The following is a 24809-nucleotide window of genomic DNA, read 5'->3' as shown; positions in this document are numbered from 1 at the left end:
CAACAGACGAATGAAAAATCACTCAAAGAGTGCCACTTGGCAAAACGGTACAACACTTGGTAGAGCACATACCTCCACCAGGCTGAACAGTTTACAGTTTTTGTACCTCACTGATAGGTCAGATCTGAATCCAGACCTTAACCAAAATCAAATCACTTGTTTTTGTCACCTTACCAATTCATCCACCTAGTTTTTTTCATATTCCCATTCACAACTTTTTCAGATACACTATATCATATATTTATTGACGCACTTGTAGAGCTCCTGAGTATGGGGGCTAGCTGGGTCAGGGAATTTGGCACTGACTACCTTGTCGATGTCCTGCCACTTATGTTGTTCTCCATCAAGGATGAAGAGGAAATGACAATGAGGAAGAGAACCTCTCTTTTGGAACTTGGTGGTGCAGACGTGAGCAGTGAGGTCACCGAGGACGCCCTTCTTGATGTCAACCAACAGTTCTTATTGTTTCATTTTAAACACTCGGGCTGCTAAGTCCAGATGGTAAGCTGAGATTTGGCCAGGCTGCAGCTCCTGAAGAAATTCTGGACATCGAATTTCTTTGGCGACGATGTCTTTGGAACTAATGCTCCACAGTTTCCTCTTCCCTTGCAGTGGCCTGACACTGCTGTTGCTCTTCAGGTCGTTGTGAGTGGTGCTCCGCGGTCTCCTCGTCTCTGTGTGCTCTCTGATTCCTCACATCTCTAGCACTCCTTCCAATTTGGGCTTTCCATTTCCTCAGCATAACTGTGATGGGTAATCAATTGGGCAAGACAAAAACTGATTCAGCTGGAAAATATTGTCTACTGCCCTCCGTACCGGTATAACCAGCATCACAAGATGGCGGTTGCAATTGACCAACAGGTTTTAAGAGAATCTACATAAAATTTACTTTCACCCTTTACAAATCATGCAAATAAATTATTGAAATATCAGTTGCTTTTTTTTTTCTAATTTTTTTCTCACCTGTATTGCAAGGAGAGCGAAAAGTACTGTATAATCGGAAATGGTGTTTGATATGGCAATATTAAAATGGCATAGTTGAAAAAAAAGTATTGAATGTTGCAAACGTTTTCTGAATCTAATCGATACGCGAAGCAAGATTGAATGGGACTCGGAATTATTACAAGTGAAAAAAAAGATGAACGAGGCATAATACGAGAAATGGGATTGAACAAATTACCCCCCCGTGTGGGGGTGACGGTCATCTCTACAATACCACAAGTTCGCAATGTTCAGTTCAGGTAACCGCGAAACAGTCCAAACTAACCGTTTAGATTGAAATAGTTCACAGAGATACACGAGGATAATACTACTAATGACATAATTAATAAATATGTATTGTTCATTTAGTACCCGGATTAACACATCAGAATCACCAGTAAGTGCAATAAGTGGTTTTCTGGTCCGTCCACTCTCTGGGAACATTTCACTTCCGGTTGTAGAAAAAAAAACAAAAAAATAGGCTAAGCTCTCAGAGATTATGATAATCCTGTAGATTATTCTTCACTGATTATAATGCAACTTTCAGAATGAAAATTGGTCAAGTATTTATAGAGATATTGAGGTTTGAAAATCGTTAGAGCGAGCAAATTCATTAATTATTAATTCCACAGAAGTTTCGTGACACTGCACAAAGTAACATGTCAGGTATGAAAAAAACATTTTGTATGCCAGATTAATTAATTCATTAATTATGGAATGTACTCATTGATATATTAATCAGAAAGCCCGAAGCATGTAGCATAATTTATCACTTATCCCCTCATCCGGGATCCGTGGCCTCGCCCCACAGCCTGCAGCCCTATATCCGCCGGTGATTATGTTAGATATCGGCACGATCGAGAGGAGCCTGCGAATCATCCCTGCTGATGCACTGAATTGATGCAATCGTTCGGCCAGAATATTCGTTGTCAAGATGTTGCGTGATTAAATCACAAATACAGTCACTCGAATTTATATCGCCGACATACTTCTTAACAATCACCTTCGCCCCAGAAATCACAGTCAATCTGAACCACGCTGGCCACTGCTCAGACGCCATGACCGGACTACTGCGCAGTTCTACGACGCAGTTTGGTTAAAGATGACTCGGCATTTTGGCGCGTGCGCACGAAATTATATTCCCAAAATAAATGCCGACGTTTACATTTCGGGTTTTGAAACTTTTGCACCTTTGGCGGAAAATGTATAAATATAAAAGGCTAAAAATGTGTTTTATATTTATATTTCATTTCTCCTTCCTTCCTTCTTCGCGAATCGCATCGGCGTTTTTTGGCCATCTTCCAGATCACGTGACGATCAAACGGGAAGGAAATTCAAAAATCTGTCCGGTTAGATACAAGATAATATTTTTTACTGTCATAATCAATAAACAGTTGCCGAATATCTTGTAGAATGGCAGACTAGATAGGTTTCGAAAATGGCGATTTTTATAACTTACGTGATCTCATGGCCTCGTCCCTGACCTTGAACCCGGACAAAAGTTATATCGTTGTGCAACACTCATCGACCTCTACCCACATACTAAGTTTCATCAAGATCGGAAAGAAAAATTGTTGACGGACGTACGGACGGACATTTGGGCCGGCTTTATTAGGTCATCTCGGTAGAGATGACCTAAAAAGTGAAGAAGATTGTAATGGTATTACATTGGTTTGCACTTGCTTTTGGATATGAAGCGGGAATTCCAGTGTGTAGGGCATTATGGGTATGCGGTAAGCGGTATGCGGTCATGGGAGCAGGACGCCATGGTGTTGTGGGTGCATGAATAAACGATCATTCTCTTCAAAAAGTGCCTCTTTATATATCTTCCACACCAGAACTTTACAAAGGTGAAGGGGCAAGAGTTTTTGCTTTAATGTAAAATGTTTAAAGAAAAAGTGTTGAATACAGCAAGTGTTTTCTGAATCTAATTGTTGCCGTAAATACACCTTCGTTGGGCATCAAATACAAAGCTTATCAAAATTTTGTGTTTGGTTCAAGCGATTAGGACCCAAATGTTTATGGACTCACTCATTGACTTACCTACGGACACTGCTCGATCGCATAAGCTTACCAGACCGAAAGTCCAGACCGAAATTATTCCTGGGAGATCATGTCCTCTATGACGTCGCAAGTTGTCCTCCATAACCAGCATCGCAAGTTGGCGTTTGCAGTTTCGCCACATGTGCCCATGCACCCATGTACCCATAAAAATATTTTTTTTTTTTCATCACAAACCTTCCTGAGAGTTTTCTGAATCCACCGAAGTTGGATTTAATGAAATCCGTTCTCAAGTTATAACATGACAAACTAGAGGGGGAGCACTCTGTACAGTGCAAAACCTCCGCCGCCAATACTGCTGGGTCACTTAAATGAACCTGATATCCCATTCATTGTAGGTCAAAACGGATCAGACTCTACTGAACCACGATTGAATAAACTAAATTAGATCGATGCGCATGTAGAAATGCCAAAAAAATAAAATCGAAATTTTTTTGAAAAAAAAAAGGTGCAAAATTTCTGGGGTTTTTTTCTCTAACAAATTTTTTTGGGGGATTGGAAATCACTTAAAACATGTAGAAATGTAAAAAAAAATTCAAATATTTTTCAAATAAAATCAGAATTTTTTTGAAAAAAAGTTGCAAAAATTTTTTTTTTCTCTGACAAATTTTTTTTTTGTTTGAAAATCACTTAAAACATGTAGAAATGCAAAAACAAAAATTCAAATAATTTTTCAAAATGGCCGCCATAGCGGCCATATTGGACTTTGGACCAAATCCAAAATCTAATGGCATGATCCTTGGACCATACCTAATCCCCCCACCAAGTTTCGTCGAAATCCGTCCAGGAGTTTTTTTCGTAATACTGTTCACAAACAAATAAACAAACTAGAATGGCACTCGGAAGAGTGCATACCTCCGCCACGTAATGCTTGACCCCGATAACATATCGGGCCCATTACATTTTTGAAATACTGTATCATCCTGTTTGCTATGTATCATTTTTGGCCCGATCTCTCAATGGTGAAAAATCACTTTAAGAAATTAAATAAAACTCGTATCCAGATCTTCACCAAAATGGAATCAATTCTTCCTTGTCACACACCGAACCTGCCCACCAAGTTTCATCCGAATCCGTGCACAACTTTTTGAGATATCCAGTACACAGACAAACAAACAGACAAAGGGGTTAAAACACAACCTCCTTCACCTTCGGTGGTGGAGTTTAACAAACAGACAGACACGGCTCCTTATATAATATAGATGTATGTATGATATATATATATATATATATACATATACATTTATATATATATATATATATATATATATATATATATACATATACATTTATATATACATATACATACATGTGGGCATTTATTGGGTATTAGACCCACACATTCCAGAACAAATAGGAGATGGTGTTAAAACGGTGTTGCTTGAAAGTGATTGAGTAGTTGAGTAATGAGTGAGTGAGTGAGTGAGTGAGTGAGTGAGTAAGTGAGTGAGTGAGTGAGTGAGTGAGTGAGTGAGTATCAGGAATTTTTCTCAGATCTACTGTAATCTATCCATAGTCCTGCAGTGAAATGCTGTTTTGGGGGTCAACCTTGCACTTGCGTTCCTATAAAGTTTTTTTTGCAGTTTTTATATCTTTGAAGGGTGCTGAACAAGAATCCAAGTGATAACATCCTGTCAGGTTTGGGCAATTTGCATAATATGCAAATGAAGTCGGCCATTACCGAAATTCCGTGTTTTTGCTATATCTATGGCTATATATTTGATAGGATGGAAATAATGGTGTCTAAACCTAGGTTTTCATGGTCAAGGAATATAATAATACCAGTTACAAGTGTCTGAGATGGCGGCCATCTTGGATTCAAAGATGGCCACCACAGTGTTTGGCTATATCTCTGGCTATATATGGGATAGGATGAAAATAATGATTCTAAACCTAGGGTTTAAGGGTCTAGCAGTAATGGGTAAGGATAATGAATGCCTTAAATGGGTCCACGATTACGGGGTGGGGGTGGGGGTGTTCCTATATCGTTTCGCATGTATTGACCAATATCATTTTCTCATTTCAGACACCAGAGTGAGATATGAGCCAATGCTTATTCCATCCATGTAAAGGCAACTTTACAAACAAGCCCTTGTCAACATCTGGTGCAGACGGTATTCAAAGCATCATCCGGGCAAGTAAGATCTATAAAGATGATCTCCATGTGTCTTTGAAGAAAATGCTTGCTGAAGATTAAAACCCATCTGTCCAGTGTCACCGACAATGTGTATCAGTTTATACATCGCAGGCGTCTATAAAACGATTTCTGAAACATAATGATACTGAAAACGCATCGCCAGCTAAAAAGCGATCTCGTCGTTCTGTTTCGCAAAGAACGACATTTAACTTCCGAGAGCACTGCATATTCTGTGGTGCATTATGTATCATGGATCGCGATCCAAAACATCCAAACCAGTAGAGAAAAGTCACTTTGTGCCGTACGGCCGATCGTGCTGCCGATCGCACATACAAGCAAAAGATATTGGACACTTGTTTTGAGCGTCAAGACAACTGGGCAAAGGATGTTGAAATCCGTGTTGTTGGAGCAGTGAGTGATCTACATGATGCGGATGCAAGATACCACATCGACTGTAGGGACGCATTCATGACAGATCGTGCTATAGCAGCAGCTGTCAGAAGCAGCCTTGATCCAAGTCAAATATCTTTGGACTCTTCTTTCCCATCAACTGTATCCGAAATGAAAGCAGACATGACAAAAATATGGAACTCTGTGGATGTTTATAACCTGTATCTTGAAAACGGTGGACAGAAGTTGTCCCGTAGAGCCTTAGTTTCTCATCTGTCAGATCATTTTGGGCCTGATTTACTCATTTTAAGTGGTTCAGGTGTTGCCAGTCTTTTGGTATTTCAGAGTAAGGCATCAGGCCTGTTACATCTGGTGAATGATGAAGACAAATTCGATTGTGTATTAGAAAGGGAAGCAAAACGCATTGTCCATGAGACGCAGAGGTTATCAGCTGATAGGAAAGTACACCAAGCTAGTGTAGACATTGATATTGCACTGGACTCTGTCAGTGAAACACTTCGCTCACTGTTAGTTAAAATGTCTGAAAAAATGAACAACACTATGTCAGCTGCTCTCATTGGCAACATTGTCACCAGCATTTTAACCAACCGATCCACCCCTCTTCAGATTGCACGAGGTGTTGTCCTCAATCAGAGGTCTCTGATTGAACAGTTCTATGATTGCCGGGTAGCTTGTTCTTATGATGAAATATTGCGGTTCAAAGCTTCAGCAGCAGCAGCAGCAGCGCTCAAGAACTTCACCATCATGGGTATGACCTGTCCCAAAGATGGTATCATTCAAGCTGTTGCAGACAACTTTGACACAAACATATCCTCGCAGAACGGACTTGTTAGCACCCATTCCCTTGCCATTCTAATGACTGTTACTGACAGGTACTTGACTGAGGAATCACATCTTGAGACATTCCCGAGACTGACAGCAAATGAAATGCAGCAGCAGATAATTGATGACATCCCTGAAGAAAGATACAAAGGTCCCAAAAAAACCTGACATGCCTGATACTGAGGCGAAGCGAGCTCTATTGCCATAACGTGTTCTAGCCGCACAAGTGGTATCACTTTTGAGAGCCCAATCCCTCGACTTCGACTTCTTGCAAGCCATTGACTCTGATGAGGGCATACCGGAGTTCAACAGATTCAATACTAAGTTGTCAAGGGAACAGGGCCATACCATAAGACCAGCCACAAGACCCATTTACCGCCCATTGATAGACATGAACCCAGCTGACCCCGACACAATCCTGACAGCAATGGTGAACACACAAGATCTCACCAATAGCTGCGGACAGCGCATTACCCTCTTCACCAATGACCAACAACTATACAGGGTTGCTGTAGGCATAAAGTGGGTCGACCAAGACCGGTTTCTTAACTTTATACCAAGACTAGGCGGAATGCACCTTCTGATGAGTTTTGTTGGATACCTAATGGCAAACACTGGTCTAGAAGAAATCATGAAAACAAGCTTTGGAGGTGTTCCGAAAATGCTTAGTGGGAAAAAGTTTCCTCAAAACGTCAGAGCTCTTCAGCTTGTTGTGGAGGAAGTCCGAAGAGGTATTGTTGGACAGTTGGAGAGTCACACCGAACTTCAAGAACATCTAGAAGTATTGTCACAAGAGAGCAGGACGACACGACTCTGGGTAGACTGTCTAATCAAGCCAGTTTTTCTTATGATGCTCTTTGTGCGAGCTGAACGTGCGGCTGACTGGCCACTACATCTATATGCAGTCAAAGAAATGATGCCGTATCTCTTTGCTGCGGGACATCACCACTTTGCCCGTTCTGGCCTTTATTACCTGAAGATCGATGGAACGTCTCCCCGGTGACATCTTGCATTGTTTCCTGAAAGGGGACCATGTGATGAGGCATAAACCCGGTCTCTGGAATGGTATCTGGTCAGACATGTTTATAGTGAGTACCTTTATGCGATACGGCCACGGTGCTAGAGGCATCATAGGCATCACTCTCAAGCCGTCTGCACTCAAACGATAGGCTCTGAGTATGCATGCATGCACCAAGATTGCCAAAGGTGTTGCAGACATGACTAGAGGATACAAAGAGGGTGATGTCACGAGTCATAAAGAAGAGAAACCATCTAGGATCGACGGAGATAACCAAGACAGGTCAAAGATTCGAGAGAAACTGCAATTATGCATGCAGCCACTGGATAATGACGACCATCCAAAAGGCCTGGTGAACATCCAAACCGGACAGATACAACCAGAGTTTGGAAATGTAGAGCACGCTGTTGACATAGGCAAGGCACAGATGATCGCTTTTGAAAGTAGTCTGCCATCTGGCTTCAACGCCCCTCTATCCAAGAAGGTTGGCACGATGGCCATCACGAAGAAATCCATCAAGGTTGGGAGCAAAGATGTATACGATGTCAATCTGATATACTCACGGGTGTTGGGGCTTCAACAAACACGAGACATTGACTTACCAACAGTTCTCAAACATGAACTTGCCCCCATGCCGACCTCCATGTTCAAGGAAAATGGCACCATGCGCATAGAGTCAGCAAAGTCTACACTGAAGAAAAAGCTCCAAGTGTTAGTTTCCTCACATATTGTTCAGAAGGCAGAAGTTATTATAATTGACGGTTGCGCTATCCTCTGGTGTGTCCACTGGACATGTAAGGGTACAGTCAAAGACTTTGTGGAAATGTGTGCAGCTTCATCATCTGTAAAATGTCGCGGGGGGATGTCTATCTTGTATTTGATCGATACTTCGATTTCAGCATCAAAGGCACAACACGGACAAAACGGTGTGGTCAGCAAGCCAGTAGACACCATCGCCTAACCCTCCAAAGTCCTCTCCCACCACAAAAGGTCGGCCTTACTATAGCGGACAAAGAAGTTCAACTCATCTAGTTGATATGCACAGAACTGCTTAACAGAGGGGAAAAGCTGAAGAATAAGCTCGTCCTAACTGGCCAAGACCCTGTACCAATAGAAGTCAGCTGCGATGTCCTGAGACAGAGGGAAGATCTAGAGAACTTTCATGAAGAAGCAGATGTAATCATGGTTCATCAAATGTCGAAGCTGGCAGAAGAAGGTGCAACGGCCATCAATGTACTGTGCGATGATACAGACGTCTTCGTACTGCTCCTACATTTTTACCACAAACTTGATCTCACGTGCGGCCTAACAATGGAATCTACTCATTCTGAAAGAGCCTTGGTTGACATAGCAGCATCTGCCAAAGAGCATGCTGAAATAGCTCCACAGCTTACAGCGATGCACTGCCTTTCTGGGTGCGATACTGTTGCGCAACTGTTTGGTGTTGGCAAATCAACTGCCATCAAGATGCTTCAGGCCAGTCAAACACTCGAATGCTTGGGTGAGCTTGATGCTCCAATGTCAACTATTATGGACGAAGCTTCCAAATTTATCGCGAAGTGTTATGGGTGCACGACTACTGCAGACATGTCCGACACTAGGGTACAAGTGTGGTCCTGGAAAATGGGGCGAAAGAACATGACAGCAGCGCCAAAACTAAAGACACTGCCACCAACAAGCCAAGCATTCGGAGAAAATGTTCGACGTGCTCATTTCCAGACGGCAATTTGGAAGGCGGCCCTTCAATCAAAGCCCCCCCAACATGAATCCAGAAGAGTACGGATGGGCACGAGAGGAAACTTCCAAGTCTCTTCTTCCTGTTCCAATGCCCACAGACGTTGCACTTGCTCCACCACAAATTTTGGAGTTAATAAGGTGTGGTTGTACTTCAGGCACCCCATGTAGAACAGCGCAGTGTGGTTGTTGTGCCGTTCATTTACCATGTGCTTTCTTCTGTGCATGTCATAGAGATTAAAATATCAATTGCCAGAATGAACGTACAAAACAGGAAGAACATGACATTGACAATGACGAGACCGACGAGGAGACTGCTGATGACGCCGACGATGATTGACCTCTATTATGTACTTCGTGCTTCTAGTCCTTATAATGGTACCAGCTATTATCCAAAATGTTGGTTAGAAATAGAATCCACTCCTATTTTCATAGATTTCATGTTGATACAAACTGTCCTATCCCATATAGCCATCGTCCCATAAATGGAATCCAAGGTGGCCACCATCTCAGACACTTGTAACTGGTATTGTTATATTCCTTGACCATGAAAACCTAGGTTTAGACACCATTATTTCCATCCTATTCCATATATAGCCATAGATATAGCCAAAAAACTGAATTTTGGTAATGGCCGACTTCATTTGCATATTATGCAAATTGCCCAAACCTGACAGGATGTTATCACTTGGACTCTTGTTCAGCACCCTTCAAATATATAAAAACTGCAAAAAAACTTTATAGGAAAGCAAGTGTAAGGTTATGTGGAATTCTGCAGGACTACCACCTTGACGAGGCTCTGCATTGTTAAATGGTCAGTCTTGCTCTTTGTGCCATGCTTTGCTCCAATATATAGCCTCTTCTTCAAAACTTAAAACCAAGAGTACCTGTCTGCAATTGATATCTTAAATTATCATGAAATAAAATGGGTTTTTCTATTTCCTTTTAAACTCACTTTATAGCAACTGTGAGTTACAATGATGGAAATTAAGAGAATTAATTCACATTATCATGCTAAACTGTGCCAATGTTAGAAAATTGGTTGAAGTTTTCATCCTGCAGAGTAACTTACCCTAGATCATTGTCAGGTTGAAATGTATCGGGGCAAATACAAAATTGAATTCAGATCATTTGAGAGAACAGACATGCATTGTAAACTGCTGATAGATCAAACCAAAATATATTTGACTACCTTCACAATAAATGAACTTCACATCTCCTTTCACACAACCAATTTCTTTTCATGGCAATTACATCTGCTTAGCCATCTGTAATCCAGGGATTTGAAACAGCTCAGTCAGGACATGCATTGACAGTGGCAAGCTGGAATTAACACAGTTAAGTATTCAGAGATCTGGCCGTCCGAGGAAAACATGGGATGTGTTGCTGAGAGATTATCTTAGAGTTAAAGGCCTAACAAGAGGGTGAGTAAGGGATCGTGCAGCCTGGAAAGCACCCATTAGGTGAACCACGGCTTACACATGCAAGCTTGAAAATGGCCATAAAATGATGATGATAGCTGGCTGGTGGTGAGTCTTGCAAAAGAGGACTTGAATCTTTTGTTATTATGTTTATTACCTTTCTTGTATCTCGTCTCTAAACTGTCTAGCTTGGGTTCAAAACCCGACCCAGCTATAAACTGTCATCCAGGTGTTTCACAGGCAGGATGATTCATTATTGTGTGTGCCGTCCCTCGGATGGATGTTAAACTGGGCGTCCCATCTGCTGGCATTAGTTGGAGGACGTTAATGATCTCATGGTGTCCTTCACGAAGCGTAGGTGAGCTATCGCGAGCAGCATGGCCAAATTCCAAATTCCTGCCCTAACCAGCAGAGAGCATTACATCAGCAGCACAGCCACACCCTCAGCAAATGATGCCACCCTGCAGCCTTGCGCTGCATACAGACAAAGGAGGAGGAAAACACTATGCTTACACTAATATTAGGTTATGAATATGCTCACAACCCATTTTCTCATTTCAGTAATATACATATGATGACAAACTCTCACAGGACACCTTCACATAAATTGTAGTGAAGATGTGGGAGCTGTAGTTCGATCACCATGCTATCCACATGCTGCCTGATTTATAATTAATACTAACTTTATCTTGAATATTTATTTAATCTTGCAAGTGATGTATCGAAATGTAATATTGCAGCTATACGAGATATTAAGATGACAAATGGTAAAAAACAAATTCCTTAACAATACGCAATCACACAATATCTGCGATATAACGTTCTTTGTCTTTTTTCAGGAGGAAGAGTGCTGACTGCAACAGCCGGCAGGGAGCATGTAACAGCCTGCAGCTGGAAAAAAGGCTTTAACAGAAACTTTAACATGAACTTGAGTCACTTCCTCGGTTGGAAAGTCACGGCAGGTCACTGCTTCAATGACCAACACTACTGAAAGCCAAAATGAAGATATTGCCAAGATAAAGGCATTCCTCAGACCCAAGAAAAGATGCAACATAATCTGGAATGTAAGAACAATATGAGAAGTGAGAAGATTCATGCATGCTGTACAAAAACAGAAGAGAAACTATGATATGGATATATTTACACTGAGTGAGACCTGATGGCAGCTTTGGGTCATTGAAAATTGGAGATGGTGAGACAATTGTATATTTATGCAGAGAAGATGGTTTGCACAAAGGAGTAAAGAAAGTGGCTAAAGTTGCTAAAGAAAGTAGTGAAGAAGTCATTGAGGGAGTGGCAAGCAATGGGGGAACACATCATAAAAGTGAGGCTCAAAACACTCCAAATTGACATTCATCCAATGTTATGCGCCAACAAATGATGTGACTGAAAAAGACATAGATGCTTTCTATGAGAAGTTAGACAAGGGGTCGGCAACCTTTCAGAAGTGGCATGCCAATAGTTAAATTATTCACTCTTATTTACAGATTTGCATGCCATCGATACTGTTGCGAATTTGCGCCCGCCGGCGTGCGATCGACCGCGTAACTCAAATTGTGACCGCGTCGCCCACCGGTCGGACAATTCAGTCGTGACCCTCCTTGGAACTACCGCCAGGAGCTAGTCACGGGTGGGGGTTTAACCTCACCATGATCGTGCCAATTGCCCACCCACGCAGGATAGGGTTGCTCGCCAAATTCGACCTACCTAAGTACTTGCACGAGTAGTCAACCGGGCGATCGTACCTCGCCGCAGGTCGGCCTAGGACACGAACCGCTTAAGCAGTCCGTTCCGTGCTACAGTGATAACTGAGCGGCGTTATCGCCGACCTCGACGGATGTGATTCTGTTTACCAGGTGCTCACACCCCTCTACCAATTTCTTCCGTGATGCAAGATGGCACTTTCAAAAGAGGGAATAGGACGCAACGAATGGGGAACAGTTCAATAAGCACATTTATTAGACATTGCACGTATTTACAGTCACAGCAATGAATCATGCACGTATGTACAGTCAAAGCAAGCAGATAAAAGAATTACCACCGAATAAAGCGTTTTATTCGCACACACAGTCACTTAAACAAGTCTACTTACTAGATGGCGCCACCACATGCATTTATACAAAAAGCAAAGAAAAGAAAAAAACCATGAAATCCTAGGTTCAGACACCATTATTGTCTCATTCATAGACATGAATGAGACAATAATGCCACCCAAAGACAAGGGTGGCAGACAGGTCCGTGGACCGAATGTGACGTGGAGCTTGGATGAACGGTCAGGCCCACGAAACCGAAGGGTCTTACCCGTGTCCTCATGGCGCGCCGGTGGGCAGGTCGCGACGTCTACTCCCCCACGCCTGTCCTCGGGCATCCGGCTTGGTCGGTGAGCTCTCTCCGGCGTTCTCCACCCGGATGTGCAGGTTCGCGCCACACAGCAGGCACCACGGAACGGACGGGGTTACCGGCACTCTCTCAGCGCGGATGCTCGGTATGGGGGGAATTGCTGGTGCTCTCTCAGCACGTCGATGCTCTCTCAGCAGGTCAATGCTCTCTCAGTGAGACTTGGTTACCGGCGCTCTCTCTGCATGGATGCTCGGTATGGGGGAATTGCTGATGCTCTATCAGCACGTCGATGCCCTCTCAGCAGGTCAATGCTCTCTCAGCGAGACGGGGTTACCGGCGCTCTCTCTGCGCGGATGCTCGGTATGGGGGAATTGCTGATGCTCTCTCAGCACGTCGATGCCCTCTTAGCCAGTCAATGCTCTTTTAGCGAGTTGACGCTCTCTTAGCGAGTTGACACTCGAACGAGCACCCTGGACCGCCTTGGCTCCGGCAAACTCTCCCTGGCTGTGGTCTCCACTTCGCCCCTTTTCCCGGCGGTGGTCTCCACGTAGCCCTCTGGTTTTCCTCCAAGCACCTCTCCGCGTCCCTGCTCCGTTCACCAACTCTCGCTCTGACACCACGACCGTCTTCCTCACAACCGGCTGACTTGAGCTCAGTCTCTCGAAAACTGAACCCAGACTGACTTGTAACTGATCGCGAGCTCGTCTCCCCCACCACTGACTGCGAGCTCCTTTCACCAACACTGGCAACCGACCCACCGACACTTCTCTCGTCACTGCCTCGAGCTCCGTAAAACCGACTGGCCCTGAGCTCCGTTCTGCTCGCCCTTTTATAGGGCCGGGGAAGCGAGAATCGACCCCTGACCCTTGACCTCCAACCCCGGCAAAGCCGACGTGGTAGAAATCACCAAAACATTCGCTCGACAGCGTGACCCCTGACCCTGGCAGAGCCGATGTGTGTAATTCACCAAGGCTTCGCCTCGACAGCGCGGCTTCGTCCCGGCCGAGCCGATGTGTGTAATTCACCGAGGCTTCGCCTCGACAGCGCGAACTTTTACCCCGGCAAAGTGGACGTCACGGGAATCATCGGAGCGCTCGTCCTGACAGTGTGAACTCCGACCCCGACAAAGCGGACGTGGTAGAAATCATCGGAGCGCTCGTCCTGACAGCGTGAACTCTGACCCTGGCAAAGCGGACGTGGTAGAAATCATCGGAGCACTCATCCTGACAGCGTGAACTTCGACCCCGGCAAAGCAGACGTGGAAGAAATCATCGGAGCCCTCGTCCTTACAGCGTGAAGATGGCGTTGTCTCCAGGATGGAGGTGAAGCAATGTTTGCGGGGTGGCGTTGTTGATGGTAGTGAAGGGAAAAGGGCGAAGGTGGTGGTGGTTTGGTTGTGGTTGTTTGGGAATGATGTTGGTGGTGGCGATTTGGTTGTTGGGGGATGATTGGTCCAAAATAATGTTGTAGAAAAGAAAAACGGCTATCTCAAAGCGTCGCAGCCTGGTGAACACGAATATTACCCTCTAAACAACGGTGGGGAACTATCTGCACATAAACTTACCGGCATAACTGATCTAAGGACCTTTCTGGTGTTGTGCAAATTTCCACAGCCGTAACAATACATTTGTAACATCAATAAAAGCCTTCCTTACATTTTAGCAGCTTCATTGATAAAGAAATTAAAAGGCAGATCTTATCATTTCGTGTGGTCCTTGCTCTTGCTTTCCCTTGCTGAGTTCTCCCATCTCAGGTTTTTATTTTGACACTTTAAGCAGCACACTCGCCTCTGAGTGTTTACTTGTTCACTGGCTGTGGGAGGTACAGAGATCTAACCTCATATGTGAAAATATCTGTTCACAGAGGTATGTAGATCCAAATGCTGAGAGCAGTGAAAATTCCATCTTCTTCAGTCAAATTTCATAGGCAGGGGCTTTCAACAGGTCAGGATAGAGACTCCATGATCTCTCTCGGTAGTCTCAAGTGTGCGCCGCAGATCACTAAATTTCAAGGCCCATAAGCCTGAGCATTATAACTCAATGAGCTGCATTTCAAAATCCTCAACATCCATCCAGTGAAACACTGTCAAATCCATGTGGCTGGTATCAACGTTGTCTGATTTAATTACAAAGGAAATCATCAGGCCGAAACGTTGGAAAACCTGAAATCTGACAGAGAATTCTGATGCGAGTTCTTGCATGTACTATTCAACCTCGGCAACACTGGCGGTGCCATGCGTCAATAGTTCTTTAAGATGTTGGAAATAGCACAAAGTCGACATGTCAATGTCTTGAGAAAAACGGCAAGATAAGCAAGAAATGCCTTCCATGTTTCAAAAAGACCCATAATCGTTTGGCCTGCACCCTGCAGATGGAGGTTGAGTTTGTTTAGATGCGCGATGATGTCAGTTAGAAACATTAGTTGCACGACCCATTTGTCATCAACAAGTTTGGGGTAGTTTTGATATTTTTCTGACAAAAAGATCTTGATCGCATCAACACAGTCCATAAAGTGAGCCAAAACCTTCCCATGGCTTAGCCAACAGACATTGTACCCAGGGGGAAAATCCCCCATTTTTTGCGAAAACAGACACTGTCTGCTATAAAAGTTTGTTGTATATGGTTGGATTCCTTAGACCCCGGTAACAACTTCCGGGTAGACAACCTTTCCAACAGGCTACTGTAACTCCACAATTCAAGATGGCGTCCAAGATGCCGCCATATTTTGAAATCACCATAACGTCATCAATTGTTATCTATTTTCATGTGTAATACTTCGTTTCTCGGGTTTTCTAGGTCAGGAAATCTATTTATGATGGTTTCAGAGAGATATGATGTGTTTTATACCATTTATTACATGTTAATATATTATTTTAAGGCGACGATGACACAGAAAATCAACAATAACAATACACAGTAGTTTACTGTTATTGTAAGAACAATAATGGTACAGAATGGTACGAGTTACAAAGAACACAGATTACATGAGAAATGAACTACTGCACGTGCTTCACAGTTTGGAATGCAAGCGAAATGGCTGAGGCAAATATTCGTAAAATTCATGTCAGTGATACACGCCACAATGTTGCATCATATGAACAGGTCTACCACTCAATATAATGCTGCAATACAAGTGTCCATGTGAACAGCTGATGGTACACAGTTAATTGTCACTGTCTGAGTTACTGCTGTCACTGCTGTCAAATGCTGTGGTGTATTTCACTCGGCCGCACTTGGTGGCTGATCCCTGACAACGACATCCAATGTAACAGGCCACATTCTTCCTGGCACAGGAACAGTTCTTGTTGCAGTCTTTGGTGCAGCCACATGCAATGGCCTTTGTAATTGTCTGTGGCCAGGCTGGTTGAGTTGACAGGACTGGAACTAGTTTGACATCCTCCAGAGCCCAACCATAATCCACAAATGGGGGAAGCTGAGGCTTGGCAACATGTGCAGTCTTATCTATAATAGTTGCAAGAGCTGCACGCTGTAGATGTAGAAGGAATGTATGTTCTGTTGGTGGGAGTAGTTTCAGCATGGTTGACCTGTTGTTCAGGAATTTATAGGCTCGAAGCTTTCCAAGATGGCAGTCCTCAAAGTCATCATATCTGTTGGTGTACACAGCAATGACAAGTTTGCGTGCCTGGTTGATGAGGTCTGATGTGATCTGGTTGCGTGTCTGACTGCTCACCAAAGTCTTCGAGCTCAGGTATGTCTATGGTATAGCTACGGTTCAACCAGGTCTTTTTGCCAGTGAAGAATGGGTATCTGGTCGTGTCCCATCCACTCAGGCTGTGGATGAAGGGTAGTGCACGACATTTTGAAGGTCCTAGTGCCATAGCCATTTGGTGTATGGGCAGATATGTCTCTGCAGCAGTTCTTACCCACAGTTCAGGAAGGTCTTCCAGAATGCTGGCAGCATAGTAGACACAAATGCTGATGATATCTGTGTCATTGCCATGAGTGGCCACCCTATCAACACCTTCATTCTGGAACAATGACCAGGAATATTAGTCACTAAGAAAACGATCAAATAGCTGGTCCATGAATACTGTTACGGTTGTGGAAATTTGCATTACACCATAAAGAGTCCTCAGGTGAGATATATCGGTAAGTTCATGTGTACTTAGCCAAAACCCGTTGTATAGAGGGAATATATGTGATCCATTCGGGCTGCGACGCTTCAGTTAGCAGTTTTTCTTTTGCTGTAGTTAATTTGGTGCAAAAACAACAAACCTCGCCACAACCAACATCTCAACGATCATGCCATTCACCACAAGACGCCACCTTCCACAACTACGTGACCACATCTTCGCCACACGCCATTCAACGAGCACCGTGCGGGCGCGTGCAAGAACAAAAACCACCAACGCTTGTGGGGTTTTCCCACCGAATTTCCCCGCCTGATGCTTCCGCCTGAATCCCCCCCCCCCACCACGCTTGGTGTGAATGGGAGGGGTGCGGCAACTCGCTCCTGGTTGGTGAATGCACGGCGTGAGGCGGTCATAGTGGGGGCACGCCCCCCTTCGAGAGATTTCTGGAAACGCCTCGAAGGGAGGTGGAGACAGAAATGGGGTGGAGCGAAGGGCGGAGCCGGCCCCTACAAAAGGGTGGCGTGAAGAGTCATTGTTGGTTGGTTGTTCCCTTGTCCCAGTTGGAGGCTGAAGGCTCTTGGTTCGTGCAAGCGATCGACAAAAGGCGTGGACGTGAAGTTTGACGAGAACGTCGTTCCCTTTCCTGTTCCCTTGTCCCTGAACGGGAATTGTGGAGAGTTGCGCGATCGTCCCTGGTCAGAGGTTCTGTTCGTTCGTCCAAGCTGTCGGGCGGACGACACGTGCAGGCGCGCGGCACGAGCTCACGGACCACGCCGGAGGGACTCGGAGTTACGGTCGCCAAGGACTCGACGCGCTCAGGGAAGTCGCGACTTCCTTTTCTTTTGGGGTTTTGTGTAAATGTCTGTGGGTGGCGCCAGTCTTGTCAAGTTGAACTGTTTAAGTGTTGTAATAATTATATTCGGTTTTAACTCTTTCCCTGCTTCCTTTTGACTGTATGGCTGCATATACGTGCTTGTGTGTGTGTAATAAAGTGCTTGCTTGTTGAACTGTTTTCCCATTTCACTTCGTCTTTTCTTTTATTGAATCTCCATCCTGCATCACGTAAGGGATTGGTAGTGGGTTTAAAACACCCGGTAATTAATCGGAACCGTCAAGACCGACGATAACTCCACTCGGTTATCCCTGTAATACGGAACGAACCACTTAAGCGGTTCGTGTCCGGAGTCGGCCTGTGGCGTGGTCCCATCCCTCGGCAGATTACCCGCGCAGGTACTTAGGTATATCAACATTCGGCGATTCACCCTATTTTGCGCGGGTAGACTGCGGACTGGGTGGTGGTGGGGTTAAACCCCCACCCGTGACTGATTTCTGGCGGTAATCCCAGGAGGGTCACGATTGAATTGTCCGTCCGGTGGGCGACGCGGTCGTGATTAGAGTTACGTGGCCGATCACACGCCAGCGGGCGCGAACTCGCAACAAATCTTACAACTTCGAGGCTTGGTAACAATTTAGAAACAGGTAACAAGCAGGAATAAATAGACATAAACCATACAGCACACACCACAGCCCACAGGGCTGTTTCCTTTTGACGTTAATGCGCTCGTGCTTAGGCCTAGGTCACATTTGCCACGGCGGCCGTGGGGTCTCCAAAATCTGTGGCCACTAGCAATTATACGGCGGCCGCAGTATTTCCACGATCACACAATGTAGCACTCACATATGTTTTTATTTTTCGGGGAGGCGCACAGCGTATTTATAAATTGTGGAGACCGAAAACGTGGGGGTGCCATACGGTCTTTGATTTGATGTCGCACGGTGACCTTAGGGCGTCGCTGCGGCGGCCATAGAATTTTCAAGGCAGACGCAATGTGCCCGCAAGGCGACCGCAGGGGGACCGCAGGGAGGCCCTAAGGCAAACGTGCGGCCAGACGGATGGTAACGAGTGGGTATATATACCAGTTCTTTTTTTAATGAAATAAAAATATACCAGTATATACAACTGAATACACTATAACTATAATATACCATGGTGCCCCCAGAATCCAAACGCCCCATTCTTTGAACAAATTGGAATCCGAACAATTTTTTCGAGAAAATTTTGCCCTAAAAACCTAATACATTTTAAAAAACCGAACACAACGTGGCGTTCATGTTTGTTCACGTGTCTCCCCCACCTGTTCGAGCCGCATCTTCGCGCTTTGTTCATTCAATTCATCGGCAGAAGTCCTCGTGAAAGCATCTCTCGTGTGTCGATCGATACTTTAGGCCTCAGTCACATTTGCTCTACGGCGAGGATACGGCGGCCGTACGCCCTCTGAATTGACAGAAACGTGCGGCGGCCGCAGAGAAACTGAGGTGGCCTCAGGGTGGCCCTACGCTGTATGGCTATATTTTACAGGTCCGAAGGTCGCCGTGGAATTATAACGCGGAGTTATAACTTTTTCATTTCTACGTTCACCGTAGAAATTCGACAAGCCGAAACAAAAGAACTGGTTAAAAAATAATAATAATAATAATAATAATTAACCCATTCGTTACCGTCCGTCTGGCCGCACCTTCGGCTTAGGGTCCCCCTGCGGTCGCCTTGCGGGCACCTTGTGTGAGGAGGGCTATGTTATGGTCACATCCGATCCATAATTAATAAATATATATTAGTTAGATGTCGGTATTCGAACCCACTTTTAAAATACTCTGTAAATGCTTTGGTTTAACTCTCTGTCTTTTAGTGGCATGGTGTCCCAGCAAGTCAACCCACCAGATGCCCTCTAAAGACGCAGGCTGTGTTATTTCAGTGATAGCGTCCCGAGGAAAATGTTATCTGGATTCTCCTAAACATTCCACTCCTGGGCCTTTTGTTTAGGTTAAAAAAGGGTCATAGCCTGTAAATGCTGTCAGGTAGTCCATCATTCGCACAGGGCTGCCCCCTAATGGTCAACCCACATTCCTTTTCTGAGAAACGAATAGAGCTGGGTTCTTTTTACCAAAGCCAGACCTGTTTTCCTCCTTGGATTTATGTGAACTTAAAAGGGATTTCTGTTTGTCCTGCAACCATCCCACAGTGATAAGACTTTTGGACGTGGGAGATGGATGACTGTTAGGCCATAAAATAAGAGCTCTTATCACACCAACTAGTGTTAGAGTATAACCAGACATAGATTGGAATTAGAGATAGATTGTTCTTGTCACACCAACTAGGGTTAGAGTATAACCAGACATAGATTGGAATTAGAGATAGATTGTATATAAGGGAGAGTTTTTTTTAATGTAAAACTCAGTTTGGTTTTGGGAGCTCTCCATTGTCGGTTGGGCTGCCAACACCAACTCCGCTGACTGGCGTGTGGTCCTTCAATAAAGCTGCATTTTGGTGAATCCTCTTCTGTTGACTCTCTTCATACCTGGCCGGGGAACGGAGTCTTCACAGTTGGCAACCCCAGAACCAAGACCTCACAAGACTCTGAGGCTGTGGACCGGAGGAGCACCGCTTGGTGTACAGCACTTACAAGGGTCTCAGTTAAAAGGTACGTGATGCGCAACACGTTGGGCACCTGCAAAGGATAAGCCCTAGTTTAGGTAAGAACTGTACACCCAGCGGAGAAAGTTCCTTTGAACGCAGATTCAGGTTTTTGCTGAGGTGACGAACTAATAATGGTAATATATGAGGAGAATCAAATGCGGTTTTATTGATTGATTGCAAGGGACTGTGAGGCCGTGTTTGTTGACCGGGAAAGGTGGTAGATAAGGATATCCAAGTGAAATAAGGAGAGACAAGTTGAAGTCTTGTGCTCTGTGGTAGGGGAGTATGGCCACTTGAAATCTTTAAGATCTGTGTTGTTGTATGAAGAGGATAACAAATATCCATGTGAAATAGAGAAGCAGAGTAAAATCTTGTTTTCTAAGGTGTTATGTGAAGAAAGACTAATAGGTTAAAGTCCTGTAAGGAGGCTTAAAGGCTTTTGATAAGAACGGGACCCCGGTTCCGTGCAATAAAAGGAGAAACCTTTTTTTTTTACCTATAAGGCGTGGAAAAAGCTAAGAACATAAAGATGGGGAATAGCTCTGTTAAATCTCAAGGGTTACCAAGAGGAACACCATTGAAAATCGTGGGGGGAAAACATGGAATGGATAAAGTAGAGGGAGTGCAAGATTGGGTGAACTGGACGGCGGGAAGAAAGGATCCCTTCCCATTGGCCGGATCCTTCGATCCAAAAGTATTGCTCACAGTTATCACGGTGCTGACAGAGGGAAAAGCGGGAGGCCCGAGACAGAGAGAGAAACACTGGAGGGCGCTTGCCGCTTGGTTAACGGAGGCACAAGCTCAGACAGAAAATAAGCGTACGGGTCTCGAAGAAATTTTGAACCAACGAATGACACACGAGGAAGTGAGACAGGAGCAATTGAAACAAGCGCTAGCGCAGCTAGCAAAAAAGAACGATAACATAGACGGGAAAATAACCATACGACCTGGGATAACAAAAGGAAATTACCCCGTCCTGGAGGAGGAAGGAGCGATGGGAGGGACTGACATTAAGCAGTTCCCCATGGTGCAAGTGGCGCACAACGATTGAGTCTGGAGATCATGGACACCCCAAGACATTAGGGGGTAAAAGCCAGTATGGATGAATGTTTGAAATCAAACCCAAGGAAAGCAATCAAAATACTGCATGACCAGATAAAAATGCATGGGGCGACTAAAACAGATATCGGGTTCATATGCACGGCTGTGCTATCTAGCTAAGTTTGGGGTGCCCGCGCAGCGGCTCCAGTAAAACTGGAGAACGAGGTGGACAATACGTTGAACCGACCCGGCCTCAACGACGATGAGCGAGTAGCACAGACAGCATATAGAACCAGAGTAACTGAACTAATGGATCAACTAGCAACTGACATGGCCCCGAGAGTGATGGATTGGCACGCAATCACAGAGGTTGTACAGGATATTAAGGAACCACCTAGCGCGTACAAAGCACGATTGTATGAACAGATTGAACTACACTCGGGATATGAGGAGATGGGAGTAGTGCCCAGACAATTCCTAAACAATGCGTTTGTGGAAGGGTTGTGTGAGGAAATAAGGAGAGAAGTAAAAGCAACTCCAGATTGGAAAAACGCGGAACCCGCCATTCTACATGAAAGAGCAAGGCAAGCATGGCAGACTTTAAAAGAAGAAGAAAGGAGGGGGGAAATGAACCGAGAGAGCCCGAGTAATGAAGAATCTGAGGAGAAAGGACTGCCGGTATGAAAACCGGGAACGGAGACCCCGCAGGGATAACCCGGACTGGGAACCAAGGCAGGAGAGGGGACAGGATCAACGAAGACCGTGGAACAGAAATAATGGCCCGCAGAGGGCAGGAGAATGTTATACGTGCGGACAATCAGGACACTGGAGCCGGGAGTGTCAAGCTGCACCCAGACAAAGGAATTGGGACCAACAGCGGCCACCAAACCGGGAAAGACCAACAGCGCCTCCTGGGGGAGAGGAGAGACGGGAGAAGAACTATTGGCATAAGGATACCGTAGTGGCTCCGCAAAAGGAAACGAGGAACGTGAGAGAATTAACCACAACGGTTAAAGTAGAAGGAAAACAGGTAACATTTCTAGTAGACATGGGAGCCACACGGTCGACACTAAAACAAGGAGAGATAAAGAACCTGCCTCTTTCCGACAACTCAGTAAGAGTAATGGGGGTCTCGGGATGGAGAGAAGATATCCCGATTTCAGATAAATTATGAATTGAAGTCGGCCCCCTGAAAGGAGAACATGCATTTTTGATCGCTAAACACACTCCGATGAATCTGTTGGGTAGAGATTTGTTGTGTAGAATGGGATGTACCATAACATGTAACAAACACGGAGTTTTCATAGATGCCCCACTAGCATTACAAGAAGAAGTAATGACACTCATGATGAATGAACTTGAACCAGTGGTGTATTGGTTGCGAATTGTGTCTCAGGAGGGTAGAAACCAGCTGGGTCGGGATTGGGAAAATGCAACAAGATTGTGAGATGTAGAGGAATGGTTGCTTGGCAACGACATTGATTTGGATGAAGTGAAATTGACTTTGCACTGTAGCGTCTACTACCATGAAACAGGGCAGGATTTTGAATACTCAGCAAAAGTGCATTGAGATTACACAGCTAAGCGCACACTGATGACAACCAATTTATGGATCGGAAAGGAAGGAGCAGCGGTGGAGGTGGAACTAGCCGCCGAAGAGCGCGAACTAATGAAGCATAGAGAAGGACTTACACCACACATCTCCATGGCAGTAAGTAAAGAGCACAGTGCAGGAGAATTGGGGAAAATGATTACACGATTGAGATGTGCCCCGGAACCAACAGAAAGGGGTAACGAGGCTCGGAACACCTTACACGCAATGAGGCGCGGGGATGGATGGAAAGTATGCTTACCTGATAAGATTTTGACCTGTGTATTGGAAAGGCATGAGATGAACAGGGAGAAGCCCTGCCGCCAGACAGACAAGCGAACGGGGACCGAGGAAAGATTACAGGAAGTACCAGACAGATTGTGGACAGAACATCCAAATGATGTAGGGATGGTGCTGACTGCAACGCCTGTGTCCATTCAGGTAAAAGAGGGGATACCCCTGCCTCGAGTGAGCCAATATCCATTGCGAAAGGAGGCAATCGAGAGAATCGCACAGGTGCTGGCATCATTGCGGGAGCAAGGAGTGATAATACCTACAAAGAGCCCATGTAATACGCTTATCCTCCCGGTTAAGAAGCCCGGTGGAAATAAGTGGAGATTCGTGCAAGATTTGCGGGCGGTGAATAAATGCGTGAAATCGTCTTTTCCCTGTAGTGCCGCACTGTCACAGTGCTGGCAGGGGTGCCATCGAGCGCAACATATTTCTCCATGGTTGATTTATGCTCGCGTATTTTTCTATTCCCCTGGCAGAGGAATCACAATACTTATTCGACTTTAGCAACGCGGGACAACAGTACACCAGGACGGTACTTCCACAAAGATTTTGCGATAGTCCAACACTCTTTTCGCAGGCCTTGAAGAAAGATTTGGAGGACATAGAGCTTCCGGAAGGTTCAGTGATGATCCAGTATGTCGACGATTTATTGATCTACTCAGACGACCAGAGGAAATGCGAAACGAACACGGTGGCGTTATTACAGGCGCTCACTCAGAAGGGTCACAAGGTTAGCAAGGAGAAATTGCAGTTCACACAAACAATGGTAATGTACCTGGGACACGTACTGGAACAAGGACAGAGGAGTTTGGGAGACGAGCGAGTGGAAACAATCCTGGGACACCTGAAACCAACGACATTGCGGGAACTTCGCCGATTCCTTGGGATGACAGTACTGCCGGCAATGGATATCCGACTACGCAGTTCAGGCACGATCACTGTACGACATGGTAAAGGAAGCGAAGGGGGATAAGATCTCTTGGACGGACAATGCGGAAAAAGATTTTGAGACACTGAAACAGGCTTTGTCCTCAGCACCTGCATTGGGGTTACCGAATTATGATCTTCAATTCACTTTATTTGTCCATGAAAGAGGAGGGTTCGCCCAAGCAGTGCTGACACAAGAACAAGGGGGGGAAATAGGCCAATTGCGTACTACAGTAGTCACTTGGACCCAGTCACCACCGCCTATCCCGGGTGTTTGCGGGCGGTGGCCGCGGCACAATATGCTGTGACCGCAACAGCAACTTTGGTTTGAGGCTCCCCACTGACAGTGAAAGTTCCGCATGATGTGACGGCGCTGATACTGCAAAACAAAACACAACATATATCGGCGGCACGGGCAGTTCAACATGATCTGGTACACTTGCAAGCAACTAACATTACGATC

General features: G+C 45.0%; 1 protein-coding gene across 2 annotated transcripts in view; it reads right to left on the bottom strand.

The window, feature by feature from the left end:
• TMTC3 (transmembrane O-mannosyltransferase targeting cadherins 3) overlaps positions 1-24809 on the bottom strand; it is a 293500-nt gene that overhangs the window by 217590 nt on the left and 51101 nt on the right. The window lies entirely within an intron of this gene.

Source organism: Eptatretus burgeri, chromosome 1, assembly GCF_056783735.1.
Source record: "Eptatretus burgeri isolate ZD-2024b chromosome 1, Ebu_testis_v1, whole genome shotgun sequence".
Taxonomy (NCBI): Eukaryota; Metazoa; Chordata; class Myxini; order Myxiniformes; family Myxinidae; genus Eptatretus; species Eptatretus burgeri.
This window is presented reverse-complemented; position numbering and strand designations above follow the sequence as displayed.